The following is an 18,221-nucleotide window of genomic DNA, read 5'->3' as shown; positions in this document are numbered from 1 at the left end:
GGGATTCGAACCGCCGACCTTCTGATTGGCAAGCCCTAGGCTCAGTGGCTTAACACACAGTGCCAGCCAGGTCCTAATATGTATCATAGTGTTTTTTTAATCAGTGTTTTTCAACCTTTTTTGGGCAAAGGCACACTTGTTTCATGAAATAAATCACGAGGCACACCACCACTGTGTGCGGAGAGGGAGATGTCAGAGCCCCGCTGCTCTCTATGGGGAATCGGATGAGAGCGGACCACCTGTCCGCTCTCATCCGATCCTATCCGATCTGATCCCCACCCAGGACGGATGGAAAATAGGGTGGACACAGTCCGGCGCCCGCCTAGTGGGCGAAAATTTGACATTTATTTTTTAAAAAATCTTTCGAATTTTTCAATTTTTCCCACGGCACACCAGGCAACATCTCACGGCACACTAGTGTGCCGTGGAACAGTGGTTGAAAAACACTGTTTTAAATGCTTAAGTGTTACTTTTTGTATTTTTAACACTTATATATCCCTTTACTAGCAAGTGAGACCTGAAGCAGCAAAATGTTGCTGTGTATCCCTATTCCTAGGACAAGTCCTCCTCTTCAGGGCTCCTGCCAGCCTTGTAGTCCTGCTCAGACCTCACAGGATGGGATGTGAAGTTTCAGGTGGAAGGAAAGGGGGAAAAGTCACTTCAAACGTCATTTTCATTTACAAAAAGCAGCTGCTGGGTTTTGTGTGTGTGGTGGAGTCAGGACTGTAGTGTGAGGTAGGGGCTTGAACTATTCCTCCCCAGGCTGTTTTCCCACTGATAATCTCCCTCCCAATCTGAGGCTACTATTTGCATCCATTGGTAAAATTTAGGGGGACACAGTATCCTCCACACCTGCAGGTGTTTATTGAAAAATAAAAAGACACGAGATTTCTGTCACAGAACTGCCAATATCATGGCAGTTTGACTCTACATCAGTGGTTCTCAAAGGATGTGGTAGGAGAGGATAGCAAGTGTGGCCAGAAGATTCAAGGACAACCAAATAAACATTTGAACATTTCAGTACAGTACAGTATAAAAAAATTGGAGGGGGGGGAATGCAACCAGAAACAGTATCCATGCCTCTGTTCAAAAGCATTTGCTGTTCTTATATGCTGTTCTCTATGGCATATTGTTGTGAACAGTGATTTTAAACTCTGACAAATATGAAAGATCAGAAACGAGAAAGGCCTCTTTGTATTGACGAGGAGATGAGAGTTCGCCTCAAATCAAACCTCATATAAATGAAATTTCCTGGCAAAAGCAAGCTCACACCTCTCACTGAGCGTGCATACATACTTAAGGTACATATGCAAGAGGCACCTTTATATTTTGGGAATGATTCAGGTTACTGATGTAACTGCATTGTTTGATACTTTCTGTATGTCCCATGATCGTATTATAAAGTAGTTGTGTTTTGTGTTATAAATCAAGAATTACCAGGAGTTGTTTCCTTTTGTTTTCCAGTGTATTTCTTATCCATAATAAAAACTGGTGTGGCACTAGCAATTTTTTATTTTAAATGTGTGGCCCACGGAAAAAAGCTTGAGAACCACTACTCTACACATTCACTCAGAAGTAAGTTTCACTGATCTCAGTGGGATCCAATCCCGCTTCCGGATGACCTGTTTATTCAACATACGTTCTGAATGGTTTCCACAGAGTTTGTAGCTAAATATACTACTCCTGCCGCCAGCAGGAGGTGGCAAGGCCAGAGCAGTACATGCGGGTATGCAATGGAGATACCAACCTGCATCTCTTGGCTGCCATCACATGAGGCCTTTCACTATTTAATTAGTTTTTTCTCAGGCCGCGCTGCGTGAGATTGAAAAGCATAGGCAGATGCCCCACGGTAGGCCATTTCTTATTACAAAGCCATTTAATGGATCTCTTTGCATGAAAAGGTTTCGTTTCTCCTTTAATGCTGGTGTGTTGTGGCCAGTTCCTTGATTAACCACCTGCCTGCATCACAGCAGCCGAAGGAGCTAGGCTATCAGACACATCTGCCTCTTCGGATTATGATGGCCGAGAAACCTGAACACAGTGAATACATTTCTGTCATGCTGAGAGAAAGCACTGTCTGCACTCGCACATCTTACTCACTGAGAAAAAGCCTGAGGCTGGGAATCCTGTTTCTCATAAGCCAGAGAGTCCTATAAAAGTTTTTATGTTCCTCTGGAGTGCTGGAGAAGCCTACAGTGCTTAGTTCTATGCGTGGTAAAAAAATTGAGCCATGAAGGACTGGAGCAGAAATGGAAACGCTTTATTTCTTCGCCCTCAATTTTCTCTTGACCCTATTTGGGGCCAGAGATTGAAACATGGTGGGAAATTTGAAGAAAACAAAACTATTTAAAAAAAAAATCAGAGTGATGAGTAAAGTTACATTTATTGCATTTATAAGGATTTCATTACTAGCTTTTTCTCAAGAAATTTGAGCTCCTGCTTGTTTCTTTTCTTTCTTTCTTTTTATATTTATACAAGTTTTGAAGTCTGATATTAGCACTGTCCAATTTATGCATCCACTTGCCACAGTGCTGGCTGTTTATTTTCTAAATTTCTGCCCCTTTCCCCATGTGCAGATTTTATTACGGCATTAGCTTTCATGAATTACATCCCACTGCATCAAATGCATGGTAGGTCTAGTACAGTGCAAACCTCTGCATTCCTACTCAGAAGTAAGCCCTATTGAGGTAGGTGTGTTTAGGACTGCAGTTGGGCAGAGCAATCCTAATGTGAAGAGGGGACTGGAGACAAGAAGCAGGGGATTCATTGCTGTATTTGCATCTCTGCTGGCCAGGGTGCTTCACTGGAGAATTCCCCACCTTCCCACTCCTGTGCTGGCACCTTGGGAAATCTGAGGAGCTTTAAAGTGGATCCAGCAATGCAAAGCATCTAGCACTGCCCCCCTGTTTGGGGGCAATACCCTGTTTGAGGGCTATTAGTTACTGCTCTTGAGGGAAATGCAGTAGTAGCTTCCTACTTGCCAGAGGCTATCTAAGAGGGAACTATGCACCATCCCATCACTGCCTGCCAAATAGAAGGGGAAGAAATGGAGGCAGTGAGAGATTTTACTTTCTTGGGCTCCATGATCACTGCAGATGGTGACAGCAGCCACGAAATCAAAAGACGCTTGCTTCTTGGGAGAAAAGCAATGACAAACCTAGACAGCGTCTCAAAAAGGAGAGACATCATCTTGTCAACAAAGGTCCGTCTAGTTCAAGCTATGGTTTTCCCAGTAGCGATGTATGGAAGTGAGAGATGGACCATCAAGAAGGCTGATCGCCGAAGGATGGATGCTTTTGAATTCTGGTACTGGAGGAGACTCTGGAGAGTCCCATGGACTGCAAGAAGATCCAACCTCTCCATTCTGAAGAAAATCAGCCCTGAGTGCTCACTGGAAGGACAGATCCTGAAGCTGAGGCTCCAATACTTAGGCCACCTTATGAGAAGAGAAGACTCCCTGGAAAAGACCCTGATGTTGGGAAAGATGGAGGGCACAAGGAGAAGGGGACGACAGAGGACAAGATAGTGGGACAGTGTTCTCGAAGCTACCAGCATGAGTTTGACCAAACTGTGGGAGGCAGTGGAAGACAGGAGTGCCTGGTGTGCTCTGGTCCAGGGGTCACGAAGAGGCAGACACGACTAAACTACTAAACAACAACATGCACCACCCTAGCATTTCAATATGTGTGTGTGTGTTTAGGAATTCAGCCTGCTAGTTTGTCACGTTGTCCATACAAAAACCAAATAGGCACAGCATAATTAAATGCAAATCCGTAACTGAATTATTAAAAGTCAGGTGTGCATAAAGCAATCTTATCACATGAATGTTCCTTAAAAATTGCCTTCCTGCTGCTAATAATAAAAGAGACTGCTTTTCACATGAGCAGCCTAGCTTTACTTGCCAGTTAAAAACCAGAAACTTTTTGCAGATTGGAACTAAGGGGGGAAGAAAATCCCAGAGTCTAATCGCTTTATGAATAGAGCAATTAGACAGAGAATGAGGAACAACATCTACTACCTGAGTTCTTCTAAATACAATGCCTCTGAGCATACAGAATGTTCTTGTAATGGCCAAGGGCATTTGCTAAAATCTCCAGAGTAAATGCGTGCCTTTTGATAAAAATTGATATTGCAAAGTCCATCTCCAATTTGATTTATGTACAGCACAGAGTTATGTTATGTGCTTTAGAATCAATATACTCATCTACAAGTAAACATAATGTCCCAATGCATTTTTTATTTTGCCTTAGGTTTTCCCTTTTCTTTCGTCTTGTCTCTTCCTTTGCATTGCATTTCTGTTTTATTATGCTGTTATACCAGCCAACATTTTTCTGATTAAAATAGGGACGCTCCACTCCATAATGATAATTGTACTATATATACCCCACACATATTACTGGGTTGCCCCAGCCACTTTGGGCAGCGTCCAACATATATAAAAACATAATAAAACATTTAAGAAAAACCTTTCCCTGTACAGGATTGCCTTCAGACTGCTCGGGGGTCGGATAACTCTACACCCTCCAACATTTCTCCTATTAAAATAGGGACATTCTAAGGAAAAGCGGGACATTCTGGGATCAAATCAGAAACTGGGACGGCTTCTCTAAATCAAGGATGTCCCTGGAAAATAGGGATACTTGGAGGGTCTATGCTGTTAACTCCTTGCTTCCACTTAGTGGCTCAACCAGCAGGAGATAACTGAAGTATTTGTAAAGCAAAATCTATCTGGACTTAGAAGGGACTCTATGAGTGATGCAGTATAAAAGCATTTTCAAATATGCTGTCATATGTCCCTGACAGCCTCTGGCTCGGATCAGGCGGGGGCAAGAGGGAATATGTGCCCTAGGCAGCAAGTCAGAAGAAGTGGCAAAATAGCATCCTATTTGGGAGAGGGGCGGCGGCAGCAGTGCAGACCTTTGTTCTCCTATGGAAAAATGTGTAGATTTGGCACTCGTCAGCCTGTTGTGCTCTTTTTTGTGCATACATGAATGATGAAAAGGGTTTCCAATAAACCAGAATCCAGATTTAAATTTGATTAAGGTGTATGTGAAAATGATAGCTTTTTAACCATTTAACACGTTTATCGCACTTGCTTCTGAAGTTATCTGTAGTATGAGGCAAGGTGAAGCGGCCATTTCTGATATCTTTAAAAGCAGATGAGTCGGAGACTGAAACAATTTATCTAAAAGGCAAAATCCACCATGACGGTCTTATCCCTGATTCATAGTGAGGATAAGTCATGGATATAAATCTACCTATTCTATAGGGAACTCCCATTCTTCCTGAAGAATCTAAAAGTGTCACAAATTTCCAATCTTTAGTTGTGGCTGGGGCAAACCAGTCAGATGGGCAGCCTATAAATAAAATTATTATAAAATTATTAATAATATGCAAAAGGCCCACTGAAATTAACATGCCCTTGCGCATTCTCCCCTCATTTCAATGAAGCATGCAAAGGAGAACATCTTCATGTTTGTCCTCCATATTAAATTGTGTGTTCTATAAGGGTGCCATCTGGATTTTCTGCTTGAGGCACCAACATGTCCTGGATGGATCCTGTGTTCTGGTTAGGGCTGTAGAATTTCAGGTTATTCTCTCACTAGCTGCAAAATATGGTTGGAATCCCTACTGGGAGAAACCTTTCCTTAAAATTGAAGAAAATGTGAGTGTGCTAAAGCAGCAAATTCTGTCTTGGCTGATGATGATTAAAGCAATTTTCAAGGCAAGAGGAAACAAATGCCTTGAGAAATTTTAGTCAGACATTTCAGGGACCACGGTGCGTTGAGGGGGACTGCATAAAGGCACACACAAAAAGATGATTAGGTGAAATGAGGAATAAAATAGGGAGCAGCTCGGGAAAAGCAAAGCTAGAAAAACGCTGCATAGATTACAAATTACACAGCAGAAGGATGTGGACAGAGCCACAGTGGCTCTATTCGTAAAAATATTCATTGAACGGGTAGAGAGATGGGGGAATCAAGAACACACCTGATGTCCCTGTTCCCAAACTCTGAGTATTCACTCAGAGGTACAAATAAAGTTGGTGCATTGGCTCTGTACGCATAATCAGTAACTCTGCTTTTTGCAAAGCCAATTGCACAGAGAGGGCCTTCAGATAAATGCTTGGAGTGGAGAAGGCAATCTTTGCACCACCACCTCCTTCAATACCGTTCACAGCATATGCAAAAAGAACTAAGAAATGCGAACAGCTTATGTGTTTATAAAGAGAACCTTCAATAAAAAGGTGAACATGAAACCCCTCAAAGAAGAGAAGCAAAAGGTTAGAGACCTCGCCGACAAGCTAATGCTAGTGCCAGGGTGTGTGACGTTTGTATCGCTGGAGAGAAAATGGTGTAGCGCATGGGTAGGCAAACTAAGACCCAGGGGCCGGATCCGTACCAATCGCCTTCTAAATCTGGCCCGCAGCGTGTTTTTACATGAGTAAAATGTGTCCTTTTGTTTAAAATGCATCTCTGGGTTATTTGTGGGGCATACGAATTTGTTCATTTTTTCCCCTTCAAAATATAGTCCGGCCCCCCACAAGGTCTCTGCGACGGTGGACCGGCCCCCCGCTGAAGAAGTCTGCTGACCACTGGTGTATTGTCTAAAATGCAGAAGACAACTTATCTTCTATAAGCAAGAGGGAGAATGTTCTCTTTTTTTACCTCCCTAGAAAATAAACTTGCATAGGGGCTGGCCAGGGATGGGGTGAATGTGTTAGATTATCAAGTCACTTGGCCAAAAATATCCTGCTCCCACTGACTTATTATAGGACTAGTTTATAAAACAGGGAAATTGTGTCCTTACCTCTTTCTTTCTTTCTTTCTTTCTTTCTTTCTTTCTTTCTTTCTTTCTTTCTTTCTTTCTCTGTCTGTATTTCTCTTCTGTTCTTTCTCTCTGAAAGATGAGTTCCTCGCCAGGTGTTAACGCAATGAAGAGCTGAAGGAAGAAGGGGGAAAACCCTCCCTCTTACTCTCAAAATACTGAAAAAAGCCAGTAAAGTTCAGAAAGCCACTCAGCATTTCTGGTTTCTCCATCCCCTCCCTTCCCCTTGCACCGGAAAACACAAAAAAGGGGGGGACCCAGCTGGTTCTGGGTTGGACTTCAGAGACTTTCAAGAGACCCACAATTGGGGTCATTTGGGGCACTCTGTGGGGGTCGAGTTGCTTTTGGTGTTAGTTGGAAAACTACAGGCAGAAGTTATAATGAATCTTTCTAATGGATTTCTAGTTTCTCGGTTTAATTTTCAACGCATGTCAGCTTGCTTACTCTCTCGGACTGGCCAGAAATCACTGTGATAATCTATTTCCTCCAACTGACTTCCTTCATCTTCTACATGGTTCTCTTTTTATTTTTGGTAAACTGTCTCCTTCTTGGAAGAACTGAAATATGGTGTAATACACACACACACACACGCACACACACACACACACACACACACACATCTATATGGTTGACCATCTGTTTTGTAGAAGTTTCCATACGTTATTATGTATTATTTGTATTTCTTTGTTTTTCGTTTGTGTTTTTTTCCCCTTTTGATTGCGTATTATTATTTTCATGTGCAGTTTTACAAGTGTGTGTGTATGTGTTGTAAATAAACTCAATAAAAATAAATAAATAATCTATTTCCTCATGCATCAACAAAAACACGCAGATTCTATTCAAGTAGAGGGGTTTGCTGCCTCTGTGAGGGGTGGGCCTCATTGTGTTTCTTTGGTCTTAAAAACTGAGTGCTTTTTCGCAGTGGTGTCCAAACTTTTTTCAAAGAGGGCCAGATTTGATGAAGTGAAGGGTAGTGAGGGCCGACCGAAGGGCCAACCAAAGTTGTTGACATTTTTTAAGGACTGAAGTTGTTCAGCTTTTTTTAGGGCGGGAGTTGTTAAACTTCTTTTAGGGTTGAAGTTGTTGAGGTTTTTTTAGGATTTTACCCCAGGAAATAAATTGCCACAGGGGCTGGATTAAACTGACTGGCGGGCCGGATTAGGCCCCCGAAACGGACTTTGGACATGCCTGCGTGACTAAGGCCTCAGTGAGAAGACCAAGGAACTTACTTCCCTGAAAACTGCCATTTTTGCCAGTCTTTCAGGGGAGTAATCACGCCTGTTGCAGCAAAGCCAGCAAAGAGTCTTGTAGCACAATAATTTAGCAAACTGAAGTTCTCACCCTGGGCCAGCAGGGGGATACTGTAGATAGTTATGCAAATGAAGGATCGAAAAGTGACGTTCAGTGATTGGATAGTTTTAGAAAATGGCAACAGTTGCATTGTTCTGGAGCTCTATATAAGCAGGCTGACTGAGCTCCTCAGCCTAGTTCTGTTCTGGCATCTGAATAAAGAAGAGCTGCTTAAAGAATCGCTGTGTCGTCTGACATGTTCGCCCACAACTTAACACATAAAGTGCCATCAGCAGATACATACACGTACAAGTAGGGCATGTTGTACAAGGGCATGGAGAAAAAAGTTGTAAACAGTGAGGCTAAACAGCCATGGAAGCTAAGAAATAGAACGTGTCTGTATCACTTTTATCACGCGAAACTTAAATGCACACAAGAGACGACCAATAACACATGCTAAGACTATGAGTGCTATTTAACTTTTTACTCAGAGGAGACCAACTGAAATTAATGAACATAAGTTAGGCCCATTAATTTCAATAGGTCCACATTTAAATTCCACCCAAACTATCTTGGGCCCCGTCTGCACTATAAAGCAGTATCACACCACTTTAAACCGTCATGGCTTCCCCTCAAGAAGAGTAGTTAAGGGAGCTGAGAGATGTTAGGAGACACCTATTTCCCTCACAGAGTTACCATTTCCAGAGTTACCTACAAAGAGGGTTTGACTGCTAAAAACCATTCTGAGAATTGCAGCTCTGTGAGGGAATTGTAGCTCCAATAGCTCCCAGGATTATTTGGGGAAAGCCATGGCGGTTTAATGTGGTGTGACACTGCTTTAAATGTATTGTGCAGATGAGGCCTTAATCAGGCTCACAGACATCTAGATTGTTACAGATTTTGAATTACCACAGTGTAGTCGGAAAGATTGTGTTTATCACCCGTGACTATGAAAGATCACTCCGTCATTGTACTGTAAACATGGAAATTTCACAGAATTTCTTACATGTCAAGGCCTTTTGGGCCGCACTGTTTATAGTCTCTTCCCTCCTGCCCCAAATTTTGTGAAGACTGCCATGAGAAGCTGATGCTGTCAGATTATCAAACTGAAAGCATCACCTCAGAGCTTCAAAATTCTCACTTTGAGTGTTCAGACGTCACATACAGGAGGGGGCAGGAGAGTCTTAGTCTCTTCTTGAACTGCCTTGCTTCCTCACAGCAGTACAACAAGCCATTTCACATCAAGAAAATGCCTTGGAGGCCCACAGGCGCCATGCTACTCTGAGGTTTCTCCTTCTTGATCAACAAGCAGCAACCCTTGGCCATGGGTGTCAACGAATGAGGGCAGCACCCTTGGGTGAACCATAAACTCCCGACCCCCAACTTTCATTTTTAAAAAAGACAATGTTTTTAGCATTTGTAGTACCCAACATTTGAGATACAGTCATACCTCGGGTTAAATTTGCTTCAAGTTGAGCGCGTTCGAGTTGCGCTCCGCGGCAACCCAGAAGTAACGGAGCATGTTACTTCCGGGTTTCGTCGCTTGCGCACGCGCAGATGCTCAAAATAACATCATGCGCATGTGCAGAAGCAGCAAAAAGCGTTGTGTGTGTGCGCAGACGTGCTGTCACTAGATACGTTTACCTCTAGATGCGAACGGGGCTCCGGAATGGATCCCACTCATATCTATAGGTACCACTATAATATGTACAGCCACAATTTTCATTTCTTTTGTGAGAAACTTCAACGGCAGACACATCCCTTGCCCCTCACGGCTAACCTCATTTACAGGGGTGCAACCTTCCTCTATCCTTTCTCCACCTTTGCTGTCTTCAGACTCTGCCCCCCCCCAAAAAACTGCACCTTTTCCATTTTACTTCAAGCTTCCCAGCAGCACTACCAGAGGAGAGAGGGAGATTTAAATCTTCAACGAGCCAAATTACAGCCAAACGTCTTACTGCATTTAATGACTTTCAAAAAGATTTAGCAGAAATGCACCTCCCCCTCCCCACCGCCTCAAGATCACAACCATAGGAGGTAGTAGGAGAGAACCCTTTCTCCCCCTGTCATGGCCCTGGCAAACCCCCCTCTATTGAAAATTGAAATATACTCGGAGTTGAGTGTGGATTTCATGTTCTTTATTCAGCTCATAGTAGCGAGGAATGCAAGTTCCCCCCAAATATCTGCTTTATATACATTATTTACACAATGGGCCGCACATGATTGGCTAATTTCGGGATTCTCCTGTAGGCCAATCAGGTTGTGGATTCACTTCCACCTGGAGCTGGATTGGGTGGCTCCTGTGGACCAATCATACTGCTGCATTGTTCTAGGACCAATCAGACTGCTGCATTCTGAATCCTATTGTTCTAGGACCAGCCAGACTGCTGCATTTTGGATCCTATTGTTCTAAGACCAATCAGACTGCTGCATTCTGAATCCTATTGTTCTAGGACCAGCCAGACTGCTGCATTTTGGATCCTATTGTTCTAGGACCAATCAGACTGCTGCATTCTGAATCCTATTGTTCTAGGACCAGCCAGACTGCTACATTTTGGATCCTATTGTTCTAGGACCAATCAGACGGCTGCATTTTGGATCCTATTCAACTCAGTACATAACAAAAATATAGCTCACATTGACACAAAGGAGATTTCCTCCCAGTGCAAATAGCAGTCTTGTCTCCAACTCAAGCTCTTTCCTGAAGAATTGTGAATTGAACACTTAAATATTTGCATTCAAGACCACATGAGGTTTCATATCTGGTACAGAAGCCATGAGAATTCTCACCCATGTGCCATGGAAGGCTTTGGGCAGTCGCTCCCAACCTTTGGGGTTATCCCACAGGATCCACAAATAACGCTCCTCCATTACTGATTTCACACCTTCTGAACTGATTAATTGGGTTGGTCAGTGGGTACGCTGGAAAAATAAGTAAATGTATGTTTATGAACAAATAAAGTTATATTTCATACCTTTTGGAATCAATAGCTTGGATTATTGATCAGTGGGTACAACTGAGGAAATAAACGGAGGATTTTTTGCTGCTTTATTTGGTTTCGGCACACTGGCAAATTTATACAAAAGCGTGACTGAGTTCCTAATAGATTGTCATCAGTATGCATTTTCTCAGTTACCACAGCCTAAAATTGCAGCATTTAACATGTAGGTGTCCATGGGTTTTGGGGGGGTTAAAAATGGGGGCCCTTGTACTCATGCAAGTTGGAAACTACTGGTTTAGGGACAAGGCCTCAGGGACAACGTGAGACGACAGCCTCAGGTGGCAGGATCCATGGGAACAGCAGATCTTGATGTTGATCTTTATTCCTTCCTTGTTCCTGATAAACAACTTTGCCCACCCTTTCTGTCCTGGCAGGGAATGGGGCATCATTTTGCCATTTGCATCAGGTGCCAAAATGTCTTGGGCCAGCCCTACTTAGGGAACACTCCAGTCAGGGCGCTAGATTATAACTTCCTTGTTTTTCTTAAACATGGCAGAGCAAAGAACGGAAAAATAACATTACAGAATTGTTGTTGTTTAGTTGTTTAGTCGTGTCCGACTCTTCGTGACCCCCTGGACCAGAGCACGCCAGGCACTCCTGTCTTCCACTGCCTCCCGCAGTTTAGTCAAACTCATGCTGGTAGCTTCAAGAACACTGTCCAACCATCTCATCCTCTGTCGTCCCCTTCTCCTTGTGCCCTCCATCTTTCCCAACATCAAGGTCTTTTCCAGGGAGTCTTCTCTTCTCATGAAGTGGCCAAAGTACTGGAGCCTCAGCTTCACGATCTGTCCTTCCAGTGAGCGCTCAGGGCTGGTTTCCTGAAGAATTGATAGGTTTGATCTTCTTGCAGTCCATGGGACTCTCAAGAGTCTATTACAGTCTATTACAGAATAGACACAGAAAATATCAGACTCCACCCAGAAACAATTAAGTCCAGTGTCAAGTACTGACTAAACTATGTAATAACACTGTATGGTAAAATTACCTTTTCCCCCTCCGTTTTTGTCAGTAGCCTTTTATCTTGTTGTTCCTGTGGATTAAAATTTGGTAGTCATATGATGATTTTAGTAACACTTTTTTACATTGCCCTGGAAACTTCAAATGGAGGGTGTTTAAGACATGTTATGAATACAAATAAAGTCATTAATTGGTACCTGTATGCCACTTTGTGAGTAATTTTTCTTTGAAAGAAGATTGTAAATGTGTAGAATCAATAATAAAACACAATATGGCGATTGAGTCTTGATTGCCCGTTCATTATCAAGCCACATCCAAGACTTTGCGTTAGCTGGCGTGGCTCAAAGTGCCATCAAATTGTTCAGGATGCCAACATAAATATCTGTACCTCATGAAGCTGAATTTCAGTGATTTGTCTTCTTTGGAGGAGTGCGGTGGGGCTGCTGTGGTTTCTCACCCACACTTCGTTGGTTGCTTTCTATGAATCCCTGCCTAGGTAACCCAGAGGAAATCCAAAGCCCCCAGAAGCGACTGAGATTTCATTTCTCTGCCACCCACTCCTTCCTTGACAATGCTACTTGCACCCCATTCTATGGTGGGAGGGGTGGGCACCGCAGTGGTTTACAGGTGAGGAGACAGAGTGGCATACATTGTGGGTAAGACAGCAAATACCACAAACGTCACAGCCATGTCTGAATTGATATGCAGCATGAGACACGTCTTTCATGTTTGTTGTAGTAAGTCGCGGAGGCAGCCAAAACATGAAGCAAAGGAAGGCCGTCTCCTGACATGTCTCCTGACATGTGGTTGTCAAGCCTCTGCTTAAAGACCTCCAAAGGAGGAGACTCCACCACACACCTTGGCAGCAAATTCCACTGTCAAACAGCTCTTACTGTCAGGAAGTTCTTCTTAATGTTTAGGTGGAATCTTCTTTCTTGTAGTTTGGATCCATTGCTCCATGTCCGCTTCTCTGGAGCAGCAGAAAACAACCTTTCTCCCTCCTCTATGTGACATCCTTTTATATATTTGAACATGGCTATCATATCACCCCTTAACCGCCTCTTCTCCAGGCTAAACATGCCCAGCTCCCTTAGCCGTTCCTCATAAGGCATCGTTTCCAGGCCTTTGACCATTTTGGTTGCCCTCCTCTGGACACGTTCCAGTTTGTCAGTGTCCTTCTTGAATTGTGGTGCCCAGAACTGGACACAGTAGGCGATGGCCACACCTTGCCCTTCCACACACCAACAACACATTCCAATGCCTAATCACCAAATACCAAGAAAGTTGTGACGATTGCTATGAGGTAGGCGAAAAAAACCAAAAGGCTGATTGGAAAAAATTCCTACCAGGCCCCCTGGGCAACCTGGGTGACCAACCATAGGTCCATAGCAAGGTCAAGAGAAAAGCTAAGCCCTAAGGGAGTGGTGGGTGGGTGACTCGCGATGAGAAGGTGAAAATGGGCGGAATGGCTGGCGTAGCTGTATCTTAAACAGCAAACCACGCCCCCACCAAGCTGCCTGATTGGGTGCTCACCCGGGGGCGTAGCGCACCAGCTAGGTGAGTGGGGCAGGGGGCATAACGCCTCCTGCATGACGCGGGAATTGCCAACCCTTGGTGTCATTTGACTTCTTTCCTCCTGTCCGGGAGCAACGCAGACCCAATCGGTGAGCCCCAATAAGGCTACAGTGCCATGTTCTAACCAACTGAGCTGTCTCTGGTTCATTTACCAGCAACTCCTAGGTAGGGATGGGGAAAGTCTCCCTTCTGAAGCTCTGGAGAACTGCTGACAGTCAGTGTAGATAGTACTTAGTTAGATGACCCAATGGTCCAATTTCGTATAAGACAGCTTACTACGTTTGGCTTCAAGAGACGCTTGAGCACAATGCATCCTGTTAACTGCTGGAGGCTCGCTCCTTAATTGCCCAGTAGGAATGCCTGTAATTGAGGTTTCAGCTGCCCAGCAGAAAGAGCAAAATGCCCTATCACCAAAGAGCGTCTTGCTTCAGCATGTTGCCTATAATGTCTGCAGCTTCAAAGACAATAAGCTTTCTGCCTGAAGCCACAACACCTGACACTGGCGGCAGTTTGCAGAGAGAGCTTCAGCTGGCACACAGAGAACTGTAATGAAAAGCTTTGCAAATGAGGCTATTGCCCCACCTGTGACAAGACCGCTGGTGGGGAAAAACAACCCTTGCAGAAGGCAGACAAGATGCACGGCCAGACTCAAAAAGTCAGTACTGTATGAATGAGAACGGCCCCTTTGAGCACCTCCAGGCGGTTGCTGTTTTTGGGTGGAATTCAGTTGCATCACAGAAGGTTCAGGCCGTGCAATTAAAGATTTTATTTATTTTTTTATTTTGTCGGCTGCCCCTCATCCAAAGATCACAACATAAAAATACAGTCAAACCTCGGTTCCCGAATGCCTCCATTTTGGAATGTTTCAGCTCCCGAACGCCAAAAACCAAGAAGTAAATGCTCTGGTTTTGAACGTTTTTTGGAAGCTGAACATCCAACACGGCTTCCGCTTGAGTGCAGGAAGCTCTTGCAACTAATTGGAAGCCGTACCTCGGTTGTCAAACATTTCAGAAGCCGAACGGACTTCCAGAACGGATTACGTTCGACAACCGAGGTTTGACTGCACAAAATGAGAACATGAAATGCATAAGAAAACAAAAGCAAACAAATAATTCCCCTTCCACAAAGGCCATAGAATGATACTTAGTCAAACATCTCATTACAGAGAAATGTTGAATGAATGCATCAGCCATAGCAATAAAACAACAAAATGCGGTATACAGAAAACAAAGGTAAAAAGTCAATTATATAAAATACGTTTTGGGGGTTTGGGTCAATAGTCAAATAATGGATCTTATTCTAATTGCCCCGGCTAAAAACCTTGCAACCTTTGCTGTCACCTGCATGATGGAGCCTATCTGGAGAGAGCATCCCACAGGTGAGGTTCCACTCCTCCCATCGTGAAGCAGCGGTGAGAGGAATCTGCAGCTTGAGTTGATCTAGTATCAAGCTGATAAAGAACATGAACCTCTGTCGGGAATAAGAATGTAGGGATTTCATCGCTGGATTAGACCTAGGTCCATAGCTTATCATCTTTTGTTTCTGACTAAGCCACGCAGTTGGCGCTGTGGTCTAAACCACTGAGCCTAGGACTTGCCGATCAGAAGGTCGGCGGTTCAAATCACCACGACAAAGTGAGCTCCCATTGCTCGGTCCCAGCTCCTGCCAACCTAGCAGTTCGAAAGCACGTCAAAGTTCAAGTAGATAAATAGGTACCACTCCAGCAGGAAGGTAAACGGCATTTCCATGTGCTGCTCTGGTTTGCCAGAAGTGGCTTTGTCATGCTGGCCACATGACCCAGAAGCTGTCTGTGGACAAACGTCAGCTCCCTCGGCCACTAGAGTGAGATGAGCACCGCAACCCCAGAGTCGTCCACCACTGGACTTAACGGTCAGGGGTCCCTTTACCTTTGCCTAAGCCCCATAGAAACTCACAAGCAGGACACTAGACACAGCAGCTAGCTTCCCAGCAGCCTGTGAAGAGTCTTTGGAATCAGAGTGACATGATCCTGCCCTGCCTGCACCCAGTAACAGCAGAGCTGGAGCATTTTTCGAGGGAATTCTTGAAATGTCCTTTTGTGCTGCTTGTTTTGCAACTTTTTTCAAGTACTGTACTCCGGGAAAGTTGAGGGAGGTGATTTTGTGACCGACAGGCAGCACGATGTGAAACTCTTCTGAAAACCAAACAAAGATATTTTCCCTGAGTTTGAATCAAGAGGGAAGTCTGTATGAATGCTCAAAATGCAGTGAGAGCCCCTCCACAAAAGGCTCATGGCTCCAATTATGCCTACCTGGGGAGCCTGGGGAGGGCGGGATATAAATAAAACTTAAATAAATAAATAAAATAAATAAAATATAAATAAAATTATTATTATTATTATTACCTTGAGTACATTCTAACATTCCCTACAGAGACCTTGTTAAGATAAAAGGGGAAGATCCTATGTGTGCAATTTTTGGAAGAAAATAATGATATGTGATAGATAAATACTTTTTTTAAAAAAATGAAAGGTTTTATCATGTTTCCCTTTTTCACTGTATCTTTTGTGGCGTAGACTCTAGGTGGCAGTATGACCTTAGCAGAACTTTTATGGTGCTCAGAATCCATCAAAATTGCTCCGAAGTCACACACCAACACCTAAAACATGTGAAGTGTTTCTGCTGGTGTTACTATCAAACCAGGGTTTCGGTTATTAGCTGTGTGTCTGGGGTTAGGCCAATAATTTTCCAGCTGCTGTCTTACCTTCTGATTTTCCTTCTTCAGCCTTAAAAGGTAGGAAGGCTGCTAGGGTACCTATTAAGTAAATGGTCTCGCTTAAGACAGCTAGAGAAAGAGAGGGGACTTGGGCCTGAGGCCAAACTAGATTTGCAGAAGACACATTAACCATTTCCAAATATATGTACTGTATGTATATGTATCAATCAATCAACCAATCAAAAAGACGGCCAGTTTGAGCAGAGTGGAAATGGAGCAGCTGTTTAAAACTTTGCCTTTCTGATTATTATTTTTCTGGCTCAGATTATGTTCTTCAAACTTAGAAGCATAGAATTATAGAATTGGAAGGGACCCCAAGGGACATCTAGGCCAACCCCCTGCAGTGCAGGATCCTGCCCACAGCCGTCCCTGGGTGGACTTGAACCACCAACCTTGAGCTTGAAGGACATAATATGAAGCTTTCTATCCATCACCATGCCTTGCCCCCGTGGCTGAAGGAGCCGGGGCCGTGCAACGTCATTTCGCCCACTATGTTCAATACTCCCTGTGCTGATAAGATGACAGGCTTATTAGTTGAGAGCTGAGTGCAAGTCATCACCCAGCAGCTTCAGCACATGCCAATTTATTTATAGCATCTTTCACTGTCCACCCAATGAATTATGGATATCATTACAGTAGGGGAGCTGGGTTAGTTTTTATTAATAAGCTTATTAAAAGAAGCCAGTTGCACCTCTAAGGCTAACTGAAATTACTTTATTGAAAGAGCATGAGCTTTTGTAGGCAATTACTTCAGCAAATGGAACTATGAGCTGCAAGGCAGGGAATAATAATATAACACTTAGGACTGATACAATTTTACTGAGGTTTTATTGAACCGAAGACATACCAAATTATAGTTTAGGCTGCAATCTTTACCATAGTTCGCATGAAGCAGGCCCCGAAGAATTCAACAGAATTTTCTTCTGATGAGACATAGTTCGGATTGTGTTGCTAGTCTTGTTGCCGTGTTGCTACACCTGATTTTAATTGATATAACGTTTACATGCAGTCTTCCTCAATTTCTAAGGAAGTAGTTAGAGACATTTCAGAAAATTCCAGGTACCAAACATGCTTCTCTTTGCTTTTAAGTTGTGAGAAAAACTATACTCCCTCTTTTGGCTTTGAATGATATAGATAAATATTTTAATTCATAAATTATGGGGAGGAATCCAGTGTTGATCTACATCGCCATGTCAAACATTCCATCAGTTAGTTGGCATTCGTCTGTCTTGGGAGATGATGGAGGAATGTGCCTTTGGGGGTGAAGTCAAACTGTTGGAAAGTTACAGGGCCTGCTGTGGCTACAGAGATCAATACGGGAGAGACATGTTTTATTGCAGGTGGGGCAGATGGAGGTGTCTGGTTGTGCAGATGCAACATGGCTTCTCTTCTCTCTGCACTCCTCCCAGCGGTCATTCCTTCTCTGGTCATGAACTGTCTTTCTCCAGGCACTGTGGTCATCTGCAAGGGATTGCCACATAGCAGGGTTGACGTTGCCAGTCTTTGTGTCTCATTTGCAGACATCTTTGTAACACGTGGGGCTACCTTTGAAGGTGACCCGGAAACTGCAATTAATCCAGAATGCGGCAGCTAGACTGGTGACTGGGAGTGGCCGCTGGGACCACATAACACCAGTTTTGAGAGATCTGCATTGGCTCCCAGTACGTTTCCGAGCACGATTCAAAGTGTTGGTGCTGACCTTTAAAGCCCTAAACGGCCTTGGTCCTGTATACCTGAAGGAGCATCTCCACCTCCATTGTTCAGCCCGGACACTGAGATCCAGCGCCAAGGGCCTTCTGGTGGTTCCCTCACTGC

At 43.8% G+C, this 18,221-nt stretch overlaps 1 protein-coding gene and 1 long non-coding RNA gene across 3 annotated transcripts in view; one reads left to right on the top strand and one right to left on the bottom strand.

The window, feature by feature from the left end:
* Positions 1-7,233, bottom strand: part of LOC309522653 (T-cell surface glycoprotein CD4-like) — a 29,755-nt gene extending 22,522 nt beyond the window's left edge. The window contains exon 1 of one of the 2 annotated variants that reach the window (XM_082206107.1): positions 6,811-7,233. The gene's annotated coding sequence lies outside the window, so the exon portion shown is untranslated. The remainder of the gene's footprint in view (positions 1-6,810) is intronic. The other variant, XM_082206108.1, reaches the window with a different exon arrangement.
* Positions 1-18,221, top strand: part of LOC309522709 — a 289,900-nt gene that overhangs the window by 107,248 nt on the left and 164,431 nt on the right. The window lies entirely within an intron of this gene.

The sequence above is a fragment of the Podarcis vaucheri genome, assembly GCF_965113315.1.
Source record: "Podarcis vaucheri genome assembly, chromosome: 17".
Classification (NCBI taxonomy): Eukaryota; Metazoa; Chordata; class Lepidosauria; order Squamata; family Lacertidae; genus Podarcis; species Podarcis vaucheri.
Note: the sequence above shows the minus strand (reverse complement) of the source record. Positions and strands in the feature narration are given on the sequence as shown.